General features: G+C 46.4%; 1 protein-coding gene across 4 annotated transcripts in view; it reads left to right on the top strand.

The window, feature by feature from the left end:
* Nucleotides 1–16,970, top strand: part of LOC143428313 (fibroblast growth factor receptor homolog 1) — a 63,980-nt gene that overhangs the window by 13,302 nt on the left and 33,708 nt on the right. The window contains exon 1 of one of the 4 annotated variants that reach the window (XM_076903089.1): nt 13,750–13,889. The exons of the other annotated variants lie outside the window; for them this stretch is intronic. The gene's annotated coding sequence lies outside the window, so the exon portion shown is untranslated. Of the gene's footprint in view, nt 1–13,749; nt 13,890–16,970 lie in introns of those variants that run through there. 4 annotated transcript variants of the gene reach the window in all.

Below are 16,970 nucleotides of genomic sequence, written 5' to 3'. Positions count from 1 at the left end.
GTGTACGCGCTCGCGGTACGGATAGAACGTGTGGAAACGATCTTTACTGTGTACCGTGGAAGTCGAGTAAAAGCGAGACCTGGTGCTCGTTAAATGGTACCTTGATACTTTCTCTTGGCGATGAACACTTTTTAACAGAATTTATCCATTCTTGCTCTGTACTATTTTAACGTGTCTTCTTTTTCTTACATTTATACTTACACATTATTCTTTCCAGGATATTTTAGTCCCACTTTTAGCTAGGGAACGCAAAATGGTACTCGATCTACTAGCGTCAGTAGCACAAGCGTACAATCTTTACTGTGTACCGTGGAAGTCGAGTAAAAGCGAGACCTGGTGCTCGTTACATAGTACCTTGATACTTTCCCTTCATCAAGGCGATGAACACTTTTTAACAAAATTTATCCATTCTTGCTCTGTATTATTTTAAGAACACGTTCACTATCTCTTTTCACGTGTCTTCTTTTTCTTACATTTATACTTGCACATTATTCTTTCCAGGATATTTTAATCCCATTTTTAGCTAGAGAACGCAGAATGGTACTTGATCTACTAGCACCAGTAGCACAAGCGTACGGCAAAGGCCATGGCAGTAGATTGAACCGTTTCCAGCTAGACAGCCAGGCCACGGTTCGTGTCAGCGAGGTCAATACTACTGACTCAGTAGATCCAGAATCACTGCTCGCGTTTACAGAGAAACGCCTCGCGAGTGATCGCGCGCATAATCACGCCGATTGCGTCGTTCAATGCTTTTAAACAAACCCTCTACAATACATCTCGACGTATAAAAAGCCCGCAGATAATATTCAAATTGTCCCCGGCGTAATTGAAAGAATCGTCGCGACGCGCGCGATAACAATAAATCGCTGGCAAACCTTTAAATCCGTTGCGCAACCTGGTTTACGTTTGCGAGACAAAGAATCGACGATTATACGCGATCCACGTTTACTCGAGCGTGCAAGATTTACGTATCAATCGGCGATTAATCGACTTCCTAGTCGACTTCGACCAGACGAACAGTTCTGTCCCGCTGTTAGCCGATTGATCGACTCGCGAATCAGAGAATGCGTTTACACGCGAAGAGGGGAAGCCAGACGAGCGACGGACCAACAATTTTCTTTGGCCATAAATCATCGTTATTTATAGTCGGTGGCCACGAGGAACGCCTTATAAAGCTATTTGCGGGGACCGATAATGCCGCCTCCTAATGGCCTGATTGCGTAATAATGGTAACCACAGCTGCGTTAAACCGCAAATAAGAGATGCCCCGATGACTTCTCGACGCAACCCCCTCTTCGATTCGTGGCTACTCCCTTCGTCGTCCTTTTTTTCTCCTCGCCCCTTCGCACGTTTCTTCCTCTCGATCGTAACCCTCTCCGCTTCCATCGGAGGCGGATGTTTATGCAAATCCGTAGTTTTACAAGCGCGCCGTTCTAGATATGGAAGTTCGCTACGCAACCTCGCTTCATCATCCGACGTACTCCTCAATTCGAATTCTTTCGCGAATATTACGTGCGCTCCTTTGCATATTTAGACCCTTTCATGGATGCGCAGCCACGTGCGGTCTAATTGCCTCTAACCTGCTTCCTGTTATAGTAACGTGGCAACCGGGACTCCAAGTTCCGCTATCGGAGATATTAATTTTTTTATCGCACTGCCAACTCGCGGAAACGTAGAGATTAATTTCTATAATTGAATTGAAACTCGAGGCGAATCCTTCCACCTCGCGATTTCAATTAAAGTACGATGGAAACAGGATAAATTCGCGAGCAGATGTATCGCTAACCGTATCGTTAAGCGTTCGAGGAAGTAGCTGTAAAAATCGCTACGAATGTGAAATACTTTTTATTTGTTTCTTTAAGAAACTTATTCGATAAAATTGCTAGATCGAAGCATTTGCAGCGAGGCGATGTAATGTTTACGCAGATCGACAGATCGTTCCAAGATAAACTCGCAGAAGAAGCAGAATCGTAATGGAAGCCGAAGGCTCGAAGGAGCCTCGCCGAGGAGAGCCTCGCCAATCACTCGACCTCGTTGCGCTCATTCCGCCAATTACTGTACGACGATGCGTGTGCTGGATCATGCGCGCAAAACAAAAGGATCTGTATCAACCGTCCTGAAAAGATTCTCCGCCTGGTTCTGACTCACGTGGTCAGAAAGAGACGAAAACCAGCCGCGTCAGCCTCGAGTTAGAACCAACGCGAACAACCGTGACCGTGAAATCGAATCGCATCAATTTTCACGGAGTATAATACTACGTCTATTTTATTATCAATTTTGGCAGTGGGGAATTAGACGAAACAACGATCCGACGTTCCAAAGTCGAAGATGGAACGAAAGATAGCGTGGCAGACGATAGTCGAACGTCTCCTAAGCCAAGCTAAACCATCGAGGAGTGGCCATCGATCATCGAGAAGTAAACGGCAGCTAATTTGTCGCCCGCATCATCGATTAACGCTGTTATCGATGCTGGATCGCACGAAATCGGCAATCGATCTCAACGGATACCTCCCAGAAGGGTCCCTTTTCCACGGTATTCGTCGTTCCGCTGATAAAATCTCGCGCCAGCTCGTGGACAGGAACGAGCCTCGTTTAGGAAACGAGAATAACCGAAAAAAGTAAATAAATAAAACGAGAGGGAATGGACGAGAGGGAGAGCGAAAGAGCGGGCAAGAAAGCAGAAGAAAATATGTCTGGTAGCCGCGGCGTGTTATTCGATGCCAATCGAGATTAAGGGGCCACGATCCCCGGCGTAGAACGGTCTCATTATTTCGTGGCAGCTACTTACATCGGTCCCACCGGCCTTTAATGATGATTAATGCAACCTGTTTCGTCATTTTAAAGAACAATCCGTGGATAACGAGGAATGCGTTGTCCCCGTCGTAAAACCGTCTATTATCGCGATTCCTTAAACGGTCGTCGACCAATCTCTTTAACCGCAGTGATCGTTCATTTCAGCAGCCGTTGATGGTGACCATACGGGTGAAGGTGAATTTTAAAAAATCTTAATATTCTTAGTGACGATCCTTTTACATGAGAAACGTGGCCACTAATATCGAAAATCGTCGCCATATAATAAATAGAGGAAGACAATTTTTCTGTCTAGACGACTACGCATACCGAACCACCCCTAAATTGATTATCTTTCAAATAAAAATTCAACATCTTTCTTCGTCTTTCCAAACGAACGTCGCACGCACGAGGAGACTCGAAAATCTCATTGTTCCTCGCTAAAAATCGAACAGAAGAACCGCAACCTTCCCTCGTCCATAATTCACACCCCCTGACCCAGTCCATTTTACTTGGCGCGCTGACTTAACCAAGTCGAACAGCGAAAAAAAAAAAAAAGAAAGGAAGAACGAAGGAAGAAGCTCGCGCGAGGTACTCCATCATAAAAGAAGAAACCACTGGTGCACGTGGCTGATGTAAATTGAATCTTACCGGCGGTTCGAAACGCGGGTACGAACCGTCCGATGAAAAACGACAAGCTAATGTTTTCCTTTCGTCGCCGCAGATACGTACGTCGATCATAATTCACTTCTCCGCTCGCTCGTACGAGGAGGAAAGAACAGAGCGAGGGGCGGGCAAGGAGTCGAACGGGGGTAAAAAGGAAAAAAAATGTAGGAAGAAAAGGGTGGAAGGACGGACAAAGAGAGGGTGAAAAAACGAGATCGAGGGACACGAGGCGAGAAAGAGTGCACGGTCGAGGTGTGTTGCGCACCGCAAAACGGACTCACGGCGCAATCTTTTCTAATTATCTCGTTCCAAGCGCGCATTGCTGCCCGTAATCGGATATGCTAATGGAGAACAGGGAAACGTAACGATGTTACCGATCTTTTTATGTCGCCCAGTGCACCCTGGAACGGGCCACGGCTCTCCTTATACAGGGTGTCCCGCGCAACGAAGATGAAGACATAACTTTCTCTGTACTAGGAAATTTTCCGATCTCGCTTAGATCGGATCTCTCGAGCTAATTTCTTCTAACCTGTGGAGAGCAATTCACCTAGACGCTAACGCGAATATCCAAAGAAACCTTAAAGACAAGCACAATAACCATTATCACGCCGCTCTCAGTATAAGATTAACGTCAGAGGGGAAACAAAACTAAATCAACCTGGAGATTTCTGAAACCCTGCTACCGTTCAAAGAGAACCAGTTAATCCTCCGACGAAGCACCGAAAAACAATTTAACTTCGCCCCATAAAACTTGCCTCTGACCTCGACCCTTTTCGAAGTTAGAGCCCATTCCGTTTAACCGGACAGAACACCCTGTATACCCCTGTCCTTGTCTCCGTCAGCGTTGGGTGCGGATGGGTGGCGTTGTTCAGCCGCTCGCGACTCGCGCAACGATCCGCCATCGAAAGAAATATAGCGGCCAAAGTAATAACCGTATCCGTAAATAATAACCGTCGTCTCGGACCAGAAAATAAGATAGCGTGGGGGGGGGGGAGGAGGGGGAGGGAGAGCGACAGGGGTGGTTAAGAGAGAGAGACAGCGATACCACGCGATAATTAACCTTCAATATGATGTATTATCGCGTCGCGATCGTGGCCGCCTCGGTGCCCGGCTTTTTTTCCGTTAATTAGCGCGATACCCGATCGGGCAGCGAGTTTCCGGCTGCCGTTTACGTGAACGTATCAATCAAAGTCGGGAAAAGAAGCCAGGAGTGGCCAGGCCACTGAGGGCCTCGTGATGGATCAGCGAAAGGGAATTTCCACGCGGATTTAATAATCAGTACGGCCATTAGAATCGATACGCGATTAAGGCCACGCGTGATTAAAGCCACCGTGGTTGATTAACCCTGGGGAGGTCGCGGTACCTGGAATAGAATTCCGTTCTCCTCCGTCTCGAGCCTCTTTTTGCCGAATTATAGCTACCCTATAGAAATCGTATGAATAGCAAATGACGATATCAAGATGATCGATGCAATCATTTTCCGGACGTAGCATGAGCTCGTGGGGTGTTTTAATACGGGTTATTAATACTGCGAGCTAGAAGACTCGTGATCTTCAGCCTTAGAATATTTTTTTACGGAATATCATATTTTCTACGCGCAAGATGTTCGCTACGGATTGATACTTGAGTAAGTAGTGCTCTACTGGTAATTAATGATCTAGAGCTCATAACGATTCTTCGCCACGAATTGAGTCTGTTCGTTAACCCAACATTTTTAAATGCATCGATAGAATTGCAACAGATGATACAAGCAGATGTACCATATATACGTTCAATAAAAACACTGCTAATTAATCGAGACCTACACGAAGCACCGCGCGCAGAGTACATAAATCTGATTGGAGAACATCATTGGTACCAGTCTACACGAGCAACATGCTCGGTCGGTAATTAAGCGATCGTTCTAGCCCTTGGCGATCGCGTTTAAGGTAAAGAGCGATGTCAGTGAGAAACGCGGCGATAATTCGAGCTGAGCAAATCCAGATAACGTTCCCGCTGATTAGGATCAACCGGTCTCCTTGTTCTCGTCGTGGCGTACTCGTAACGTGTCCCGTGGCGCAGCTTCCATTGATAAGATCGCGCGCGAGCTTGCGTGCGGTGCCAAAACCTCTCGGTACGGAGGGAAACCGGTCGATTTATCAGCGGTACACGGACTGCCCTTTTCGCGATTACATTGTGGCAGGCCTGTGTTTGATCAAAACCGATTGCACGGTTCAACTCCCTTCAGCGGGGCCGTAACTGCACCTGACTCTTCTAGAATAATTGCTTCGTGCCCGATACCATCTGGTTCGCCTCTATTTTTCTCTTCCCCCTCGCTTTCTGCCTTCTTGCTGCCTCGTTCGTTTTGTGCCGTTCCTACTTCTTTTTTCCTCCTTCTTAATGTTGATTTTACTTATGGAGTGGTTTCTTCTGTTTTCTTTTATTTTCAGTTTTTCTTTATGTCTCGCTTCTGTTTAATTGGCAGACTCCCGGGCACGGAGGACTGATTTGAAATTCAATGGGAGGGGGGTTAGAGTAGGCTTGGGAGCGTGCTCGATTACTTTACGGCGTGCAATTGATGGTAATTAAGTCGAGGGAAGGGTTAGTGGAAATTGAAGGAATTGAGAATGCGTTACGAGAAGGATCGGTAATGGGAGATTTTTTTAAACCACCGACTCGAAGCATCGTTATTATACCGAATAACATTTTCTCTCTCTCGCAGCTGATCGCATAAAATCATACAACCGTTCGCAATCCCCCCTTTTCTCATTATTCTACATTTAAGAGAAACCGCAGAACATGCCTCGCAGGAGTTCCATTTCCAAGAAAATATCCGCCGACTCCATCAAACAAATAAGCTAAATCTCCAACGTCGATTTCTATCGTTCCTCTTCGATCCATTTCTGTACACAGAATCGCTTTCGAATTCCAATTCCTCGATAAAAGATACCAAAATAAATCTACAAAAATCGCGTCGTACTGAAGAAAGACGTCTCTTTAAAAAAAAAAAAAAACCACACCCCCGTGCGGTCAACAACAACCGAAATCTTTGTCAAACAAATCTCGAACACCCGAATAACCATCCCATACACGTCTAATCGGCGCATCTCGTACCGTGACCAGGTTATCGTGGCCCAATCAGACGCGGGGTGGTTACGGTTTTCGCGGTCGAATAGCCGCAGGGAACCGGTGCGCGTTCGCGGTGTCTTCCCTTCATTCACCAAGGAACCAGTTCTCGTCGCGGTGGTCCGGTAGATCGCGAGCCAGGATAAATAACCGCTCGTTACGGGTAGGTGACGGGGGCCCATGGTTGATTGTCGCGCGACCCACCAGCGAAACCGCCGCCGTGCGGTACCCGCGGGGTTGATTGGACAAGAACGATCCTCGAATAAAGAGGGAAACGAACCGACAGACGATACGACCCAGGGTTCAACCGTGCGCTGGTTAACGAGACGCGAGTACGCCGCTTAATTAAGTGGTTTGCAACGATGTTGGGTTACGTAAAAGGAGTTTTATAATGGAGGCACTTATTGGTACCGGATGGAATGTGATTAGCGCGTCTTAAAAGTCTGACCACCTGCATCGATCTGTTTCGATCTTGGGTTCCTGAAATTTCGCATAACGTTACGTTTAAGCATCGTATTGTTCAGCATTTTATTGAGATTATGTATTTATTAAAATTGCGAAGTAACGAAGGATATCTCCAGATTCTTCACAAGATTCTTCTCGTTCTTCGGCTAGAGAAATAGGCAATTAACGTCGACATTTTCCCGTTCTATCGTCCGACAATGCGCGCGACACACGTGCGTGCACAAAACGTAACTTAACGACTCTAAAGGGCAAAAGGAGAAACAGTCGACGAGACAGACAGGCGCGTTCTCGACGGGCTCGAACCATCCATCAAATCACAAAGCATCAATCTCCGCGGTGGAAAAAGAGAGATGAAGGAATAAAACGAGGAGGAAAGAGAGAAAAAAAAAAAAGAAGAAATGAAAACGTTCGCAGGAGGACGAATGGTAAAACGTTCGATGCGGCTGCTTAATATTCCACCCCTCGAAGTCGAACGCGTTTGGCGGCGCGAGCGTTACGAACGCGAGCACCGAGGGATCATCATCTCTCGATTCTATGCTAATCAGACAATTTATACCAATCGACGTTTCGCTCGACGATGTCCCAGATATTAATGCGCGACATTACGTTTCAATACGAAGGCCGAAGGGCTCGTCGAACGCTACGCTCCGATCGGTTCGTGCGATGATAAACGCGATACTTTCATAGAGTCTCATTCGAATACACCAGACGAGAATAACAGAGGATCGTCGCGAGCGAGCAAACGTAAAACTGAAATTGGCTCGACTTACCTCTGAATACTGGACCGCTCTTCCACAATGGTCTGAGTGTACAGCTCTCGAAGACGGCTCTCGAAGACACTTGAGGTCGTCGCACGTAGAGAACAGCGGCAACGATACTTCTACGTAGAAACAGTAAGACAAAAATTAGTCTCGATCACTGTCAGTTCGCACTGGAGAATAATTAATCACTGTACTATACGTACGTATGTACGATTCGATTTTACACACAGAAAGGAATAAGACACACGTTATTACGCGTAACCACGACGAGCGACTAGACGCGTAGCGTACCTGTGCGCTAGACGACGTATCGAACGACACTGGTTCGCCACGCGTAGTTTTCGGATTTCGCATTTCGTGGAAGTCGACTGTTCCGCGAAATCAGCCGCGTCACTCGTCGTGGATTGTTTTTCTCACGTAGCAGCCGGCGCGTTGCTCTTGAAGACAACTACGTATTGTCGCCTCGGGTCGTAGCAGTGAATTGTGTTATTGTAGGACGTAACGCACGAGGGGACGCGACGCATCACCCTCATGTGGGCTCATTCTAAATGTAAAAAAGCCCGATTTCACGGCTCATTGTCGCGCGATGAGAGGCAGGACACTTTAGAATCTCGATTTAGTCGAGTGGAGGGTCGTTTGATTCTTGCCTCTTTGCGACAGAGGGTTCAAAAATGAATTCGTTTATGTCTACAGAAACATTTGAATAAAATATTGAAGAAACATAAGAAATTCCTAATTACATGTTATTAACGAGCCTCCAAAAAGCTGGCTGGGCGACACCACCCGCCCAACACTAAACCAGCACACCTGAGACAATCCCAGAACCGGAATAGCCTGGAACGACTGACTTCCTACGACGAGAACGTACAATGGCAAGAACAAAAGCCCATTACAAGCCGACGGGGATCGTTTGGAAAATTGCACGTGGCGTTAAATCATAGGCTAGGATATACAGCGGTGCCACAGGCTCCGAGCGTGAGGCCAAGAAGGTTTGACAGCGTTAGAAAGATCGCAGCGACAAATGATCCTCGTCTCGCGGCGCACGGCCTATCTCTTCGTGGCCGAAGCTACCAACGTTCGTTTCCTCTGCTTGTAAACGGCTTGTCGTTCGCTGACAACAGTATTTGTCTCTGGAGCCCTGATCGAGGAGATTTATACCCATCGCAGAGACGGGGTCGGCTGTATAGGGTGTCCGTTAAATGGTGGTACAGTCGCGTCCACAAGCGACAACGTGCTCGTTAACCATTAACCCTTTCGATCCTCTCGATGCTCGACTGTACGCGCGCCATCATCTTTTATTTGCACCCAATCAACGCGACACAATATAATTTAAATTAATCCCAGCCTAGTCTGTATTAAACGTAACGCGATGGATGTTGGATCGTTTGAGTTTGCGGGGCCATAAATTAAATTGATCCCTCGCGTGACGTAGTTTTTCTTCGAAAACGCAGGAGCACAGAAAAGGACCAGCTGGTTCGAAAGAGAAACGCTCTGTATGGGACAAGGTGAAGCCTGGCGATAGTAACAAAGTGGACAGAGGGTTTCATCTAGAATGTTGATAATGGATCGTGCGAGGTGAAAGCTCTCGAGAGCGTTCCGGGACCATTGTGGCGTGGATTTTTCTTTTTCGCAACGGTGGGTCCTTCGTGGTCGCGAAACCCGCCGGTTGATTAGCATGAAACGCCCACCGTTCGCTCCCTGCCCGTCTTATCGTGGCCCCCCCTTTACGCGAAGTCACGGCCCGATTAAGCTAAATTCTTTCGACAACCAGTTGCGCCTCGTCGATTATCTCTGGCGAGAAAACGCGAACACCGTGCACGCGGTTTGTTTTACGAGACAACACGGTTGCGCGCACACTGGCTGGGGAAAGTGGGTGTTCCAGAGGAGACATTGTGAAACATTAGCGGTGAAAATAATTATGCAGAACGCTAATATCGAGCTGCCCACGCGTACTTTAAACTGTAACATAAAGTAAGAATAGCGAGCTTCGCGCAGTCTTCGAGAGCCATCCAACCGCAGTCAAGAATGTATTCGCGTTACGCTAATGATGATTAGATAAAAATAATTGATCAGAAAATACGTTCCATGTTACAAGAGATAAAAATGCGAACAGTTATCAGAAACTGGATAAACTGGCGAAACAATGTTCTCCTAATAACACCATAGCTTTCTGCAAACTCGCATAAAATACGCGATATCAAGAAACCTGTCTAAAAAGATGACCATTTAAACCTCGACCAACTACCAAGAAAGAGGAACAAAAAACCGTAGGACGTGTTTTTACAAAAATTCCAAGTCCCAAAAAAGAAGGAATAATGTTAACGATTCATCAGTTTCCCATAAACAAACCCCTGCGACCTCCATAAAGGCAACGTCATCCCCAAGATCACCGAATCCCCCCGTTGGAAAAGAAATCGCGAAAGAAATAATTGCTGCACACGATCACGTCCCCTCCAATTAATTCTGTTCGGCTGGCGCGGCGGAAGAGAACGCCGATCGTTTATCAACCGTGGGGAGGCTAAAAGCCGCGTAATCGATGGCGAATCACCGTCCCACGGTGGATACGTGGCGTATCTTAACGGCGAGTCAGGCGGTAGATGCTTCCAGACGAGACAAATCCGAGATAAAGCCCTGAAAATGGGAAGAAGATGCGCCTCCGTGAAAGAGCCAGGCATCTGCAGCGCATTATTCGTGCCTGAGGTTCGTTAGAGGGCTTCCTCCGCGACAGCAGGGTGTCCGCCATGATTTTTCCTGCTAACTACATTCTCGATCCTTGCACGGTTAACCGTTTCGCGAAATTTTTATAAATCCACCCTATTGATATAATGAACGCCTCGTGGTAAAAATTGGTAACAATCGAGCTTCTGTCTTTCTGTCGTGGCTTTCATTGCTCGTTTCGAGGGTTTTGTTTCGTTCGTCGCGAGAAGGGGACTCTTTTCGAAGGGGAAGGAGGATTTAGAAACGTGGAGGAATTTTACTTACGGTGGCTTAAAGGATGGAATAATGATTTCCTTGTACTTTAGGAATCGTCTGCTGGTATATTTAATTCTCTATGCTTTTTCTGTATTTGTTTCCTTCCTTCGCTCTTTGAATACCTTCTCTTCTTTTGAGTATACGAGTTTTAGGGGGTTGATGAATGTTATGTGATAAAAAATTGAAGAGAAGTTGAGTTTTCTGTAACTTTCTATTCGAGAAATATCTGGTAACTAGTACCAATAATAAGGATAGTGATAAGAATGTTGCATCCAGTGCGAGAAGCTTGACAAGAACTCGGCCTTACCCAATTCGAATTCAGATCGACGGTGAACCCAATCGAGCCAACAAAGGTAAACGACAACCGAGTTCACACAAAGCGGGTAGTCAGTCGATTAATCAATCGCGACGGCTAGAAGTCCCCAGCGCGATCGATTCTCGAAAGGAGCCCGCGAGCAGCATTTTCAACGAGAGTTTCAACGAAACCCGGGTGGCGGCTGGGCTTATCGCCGGCTGATCTCGTAAAGGATCCATTGTGAATGCGTTCACGTAATTCAGAAAAAGCGTACGCGTCCGTTTCGTGTCGGGCATATCGCGGTGCCGCCACGGCGAGTCCTCCTCCGACGCGCGCGCTGGGGCGTTTCTCTCGTTTGCGTCCCCCGCCAGCCGAATGCGCCGCGCACCGGAAGCACCGTCGTGATTTGCCGCAACGCCGGAAACGGCGCACGTGCGGCGTCGTTTTTCCTATCTCTTCTTCCTTTTTCACTCGCTCGACACGCCGCTCGTGGCACCCTGTTCGAGAGGGATGCTGTTCATTTTTCAGCGGACAATGAACGTGTCCGAAATTGTCATCCGTTCTTCGAGAACTGCGAAAAATTTCAGAGTAATTTTAAGAGGCTTGTGAGACAGGAAGTTAAAGTTAATCGATTCTTATTCGAATTATTATTTTTTCGTTAAAATAACTTTGCGTCGCGCGTTGCTTTCACAGTGATTTCTACGATGTTTCCTGTTAGAATCCGAGAACCCTCGTTTCGTGGAATCGAGGAGTAGAAAAAAGGCAATAACTAGCCAGGAGCGTGGTGAAGAAGAATAACCGGCGTTAACAAACAATTCTTTGTGAATCGACAACTGCGTGGTTAAAAGAAAGAAAGGTCGTTCACCGATTCATTGTGCTGTTCGGTTACATAGGTCGGTAAGGGACGCCAACGCTGTTTTTCAATGGCGGACCAAGAATTAACAGTTTGCACCTTTCGCAAGACGACGATAAAAGTGGTCGTTCGACACGGTGTAATCACGGCTTGCAAACATGGCGTGCGTACCGATCGTTACAAAACAAATCTCATTCCCGTTTCCATTTTACGTCTATAAAGATGTTCCAGCTGCGGTTGGTTACGAGATCGTTCTTGGAAACGAGCTATTTTTATCAACAATAAAAACCATTCTGAACTGAATTACTTAATAATAATAAAAATAATATTAATCATTGCTATTACTTATTTTTATAAGTTAGAACCTTTATCCTTACGCCACAAGCACGAAGAGGCACGAAGAAATAAAGACGAATTGGTCATAGAGATTGCTAAAGGTTGTAATCTATTTAATTGGCAAACTTTTTATTGCTTCATCAATGCGTAAGAGAATTCTTAGTCGTCGAATCCTGAACTGAATTACTTAATAATGATAAAAATAATAATAATCATTGCTATTACTTATTTTTATAAGTTAGAACCTTTATCCTTACGCCACAAGCACGAAGAGGCACGAAGAAATAAGGAGGAATTGGTCGTAGAGATTGCTAAAGATTGTAATCTGTTTAATTGGCAAACTTTTTATTGTTTCATCGATGCGTAGGAGAACTCTTAGTCGCCGATGTTCGTTTTACGTTTACTAGTTGCATACGATTTAATTATTAATCATTAAACGTCTTCGCCTACACCGTGCGTGGGTCATAGATCTGCGGATCGTTAGTCTAATTGATCGGCTCATTTCAATATGAATGCCAGTAATTATACCGCAGGTGAAACGTTAGAAAGCTTGTTCCAAATGAAAGGTATAAATCTTCAACCGGACTCCGATCAGGTGTAACTGAATATGACATAACTGTGCAACCAGACCATCCAATCCTACACACAAACCAAATCCAACCTAATCAAAATACATGCGTTTCGCAATACATGGAAACGATCGCGCAACTCTTTAAAATTCGCAACACCGCTCATAAATCTGATCTAAGATAGGGGGAAATCCTGTCGAGCGAATTCTGATGCACTGTTCCAAGTTCCCCGATACCCTGACTCCCAACAAGACACGTTAATCGCCTCGCATGATCACTTAAAGACAAGTATTCACCTTTACGTTGTCTGCAAACGGTTTCTCGAGTCGCCAAGCCTGGAAACCCAGTCGAAATTCAGACGAGAACAGTTCACACCCACAGCCGCGACAAAAGTCGATCACCCTACGGGTGACTTATAAACACGGTGCTCGAAAAGTCGCGGGAACAGTCCGCCCCCACCCACGGTCACCTAACCTTCTGAAACCCACGGGAACCGACACGCACGTGAGTCGAACCGCGTGTAGGACCAATCAATGAGCGGCCAATCAACGCCGTCAGCTCCTGCGGTTGATGCTGCGCGTGCGCATCGGCAGGTACGACACGAGGCGCGCCACTGGCTGTCAGACGAAAACGTGCCGCCGGCAAACAAACATCGCGCGCGCGCCTCCACGAGTTTACGTCGTGTCCTGTCCGCGTACCCTCGAGCACGACCTCCACGATCGACAACGATCTACCCCGACTCCAAAGAGGGGTCAAGAGATCGTGTCGCGTTCCGTCTGTCTCGCGTCGCTTCTTGCGCGCCTCTTCCACCCCCTTTGCGATCCTGTCGTCGATGGGCACGCGGATCGTGCATCTGCTCGATCGTCCGTACGAGCGCCGTCTGTCCAGAAAACTGTCCATTACTGGGATCGCGAAACGCGTCTAGAGTGTGTGCGGTTACGAGGGCGAAACGGGTAATAAGGTGTGTGCGTGTGCCTCGTTGTGTTTCGAATGGTCCGGACATGCGTGGCCAGCGAGTGGATTTGAACGGTGCATCGGGAATCAGGCACGGCAGGGAGAGTTGATTGTACCTGGTAGTAAGTAGGATGGTTTCTTTCATTTTTAAGGCGACAAGGGTTGTTCTGTTTTCATTTCTTACTAGGGTGAGTTCGAGGGAGTTGTACGATGCGAGAGACCGATGAGATTGTGGATTTTGATCTGTTTAGTTTGAGATATAAATTTGTGGTAGTTTATGTCGACTCGAACATCCGGCCGTGTATTGTAATGGACGCGAGGTGCGTTAAATCTTCGACGACGTAACTCCGTAAGCCCGATATCGGACACTTCCTATATTCAACAGACTGCCATAATATCTCATAGAACCGTGGCAGTAGTACGACCATAAAATAACCGAACGACATAACTTGCAGGCACCGTTCGACAGATACGCTAATCGGTTAGCGCAGCTAGCCACAATCAGATTCGCAATAGAGAAGCAAGAATACGTGTAGAAGTATACGTGTACATAGACGGGCGCCGTGTCGCGATTCAACGCGACTTATTCAACGTTACAGTTAGACGCGCGAGCAGCCTGAAAAGGCCGGCGGAAAACTGTGACTTAATTTAACGGCACTCCCAGCTTTTTCCCAGACCACTTGATACTTTCTTATCGGCTGACTGGTCGCAAGAAGCGAGCAGTATGCCCGCCTAATAAAACACTTGGACAAAAATATCGAGGCATTCCAACAAAATTTACTAACTGACCGGATCGTGCAAATCATCGACTTACCGGCCCGATTAAAAAACGCGAATACCAATCTTTTTAACCCGGCCCTCCGCTTTCCTTGCACGGAATATTAATCGATTATCCTGACACATCGTAAATGGTGTACACGTTCCGAACTGTATAGGTTCCTGCGAACTCATTTTGCAGAAATACTTTTTGCCACGCTATCAGCTGGCTAATCTATGTACATACGGTATTCGAACGATAGCATAACTTAAGTATAATCCTCGTGCAACTAATTTCGTAGAAAGTATATCTTTCCATTCATGTTTTTTACCTGATACTACATGGAGTGAATTTACCGAGCAATATTGCTGGTAATGCAACGCACACTCTCATTAACAATATACTTATAATTACGTGTCTGTAGATCCTGCGTTTCAACAGAAGTATCGCTCGAGGGGGTTGAATGTAAAAATCGCGTTCCCTAATTTGAAGAGAAACGTAGCAATCGATCTGAACCATCGTATTAACGTACTTATCCGTTGAATTTCGTTGGACTCCCCTAACGGAACACTTGCTGATCTCATTCGAAATTTAATTAACTCCTTCGAGCTGTCCACCGAATTTTTGTCGAATCTTTTTCTCGTAAAAAGAATAGGACGCGGTTCCACCGCGGTGGGACAGCGACAAAAAGGGCGTTTCGACGTTCTTTCTTGCGTCCTCCGCGCGTTTGTTAATGAGGTCGAGAAGAATATAAATTTTCGTCGGTTAACGAAGTGATTTGTATTTTTTCCGCCGGGAACAGGGGACATAAGGCGCGCTCTGTTCCAGCCGCGGAGGCTGTAACGATTGAAATAAAGAAGAAAAAAAAGGAGAAAAATATTTCTAGTGCTCCCGTCGAGCAGATGTTTCGGGTGACAGGAGTGAACGGGAGCAAAGGGAGCCTGGGGCACGAAGTTCCCTGAACCGGGGCCCGCGTGGCGCCACGGCGCGCAAAACGAATTTTCGAACAGCCTGACCCAGTAGATTCGCTGCGACTGCAAAAAGATACTCTCTTGCGTGATTCTATCCACGAATATACTTTCCTTCTCCAAAGGATCTCGAGCGACGTTTGAGAAGAAACGAGAATAACTGTAATTTAAGGCTCATGTTCTAACGCTAAAGTGTCGCAGACTAGACATCACGTAATAGCCTTAATGTTGCGTTAGATGTTGGGTTACAGCGTCTTACAGACTGAAAACTTTCTCGATAATAAATCTGCTTGGCTTGAACTTGAAGTCTCGAAGAATCCTAGAAAAGGTCCACACGGAAATTCTTGTGCTAGGTCGATAACGCTATCGAGGCGTTATCCAACCGCTGAAACGAAATGGTACCTGCACCCACCGGGAGTCCCTCTTCCTGATAAAAACCGGAAGATAAAACGCGCTTGAGCAAACTTAAAGGTAGAAAAATTGATAAAACTGCATCGTCCCGTTATCGTTCGACAGAGGGTGGAAGTCCAACATTTATCTGATCAACCATTAGATTCTACGTGATCAGCTGCGCATCCCTCGAGTGAAGAATACGTCAGCTAGATTCTTATTGATCCACTTCACGTTATCGAATCGATGACCACTTTTCTCCATGGATCTTCGATCTTTTCAGAGATGCTCGCGATGCCTTTAACCATGTGTCGTACAATTTTAGAGCTGCGATAATAATAGTTAGCGTTAAATTTTAACGATTCAATCAATCTCGCTGATACAACCGATGCAAAAAGTCCCTGAGTGATGTCGTACGTAGAATTCAACTGCATAAACTACTTGAATATAATAACGGATCCGCGATTACCATAAATTTACCTCTCGCGGACGCTTAAAGGACCATTACACAAAGTCGCATAAATCATAATTCAGCGATAAATCACCGGGGCGGTCGCTATTAATTTACCTTTACAAGACCAATACGGGAATTATACGTAGCATAAACAGGCCATCGATTATACGCGGGAAAACGGACGAAAAAGAGGCGGGCGTCGCGCGATTGTGAGCGGGCTGGGCGAGGCGTTAAACGGGGCTTGTGAAACGTCTGCTTTCCGTTTAATTCGCCGGTGAATTCACATCGCACACTGACGATCGTGGGCACAAAATGAATATTCCACTATCACGCGCAACCACTTCCCTGTTCGCCGTACCCTACGGCGCACTGTTCTTCACGCGGCGCACGTTCCGTCAGCCTTTTGTTATTCACGCGGAGGTACCTACATCGAGCGTCCCTTTTTAGCTACCTATGCCTGCGCTTAACTACCACCGACGCTTTCTTCTTCTTCTACTTCTTCTTCTTCTTACTATGCATCGGAATAAGGTGTTCGAAGGAACGAGCTTTTCGTCGCCTTTAATCAACTCCACGATTCTATTTCAACCCTTGCCAATTTGAGAAACAGAAAGGTTTCTTTTTCAGTAGGGGTAGT

The sequence above is a fragment of the Xylocopa sonorina genome, chromosome 10, assembly GCF_050948175.1.
Source record: "Xylocopa sonorina isolate GNS202 chromosome 10, iyXylSono1_principal, whole genome shotgun sequence".
NCBI lineage: Eukaryota > Metazoa > Arthropoda > Insecta > Hymenoptera > Apidae > Xylocopa > Xylocopa sonorina.
Note: the sequence above shows the minus strand (reverse complement) of the source record. Positions and strands in the feature narration are given on the sequence as shown.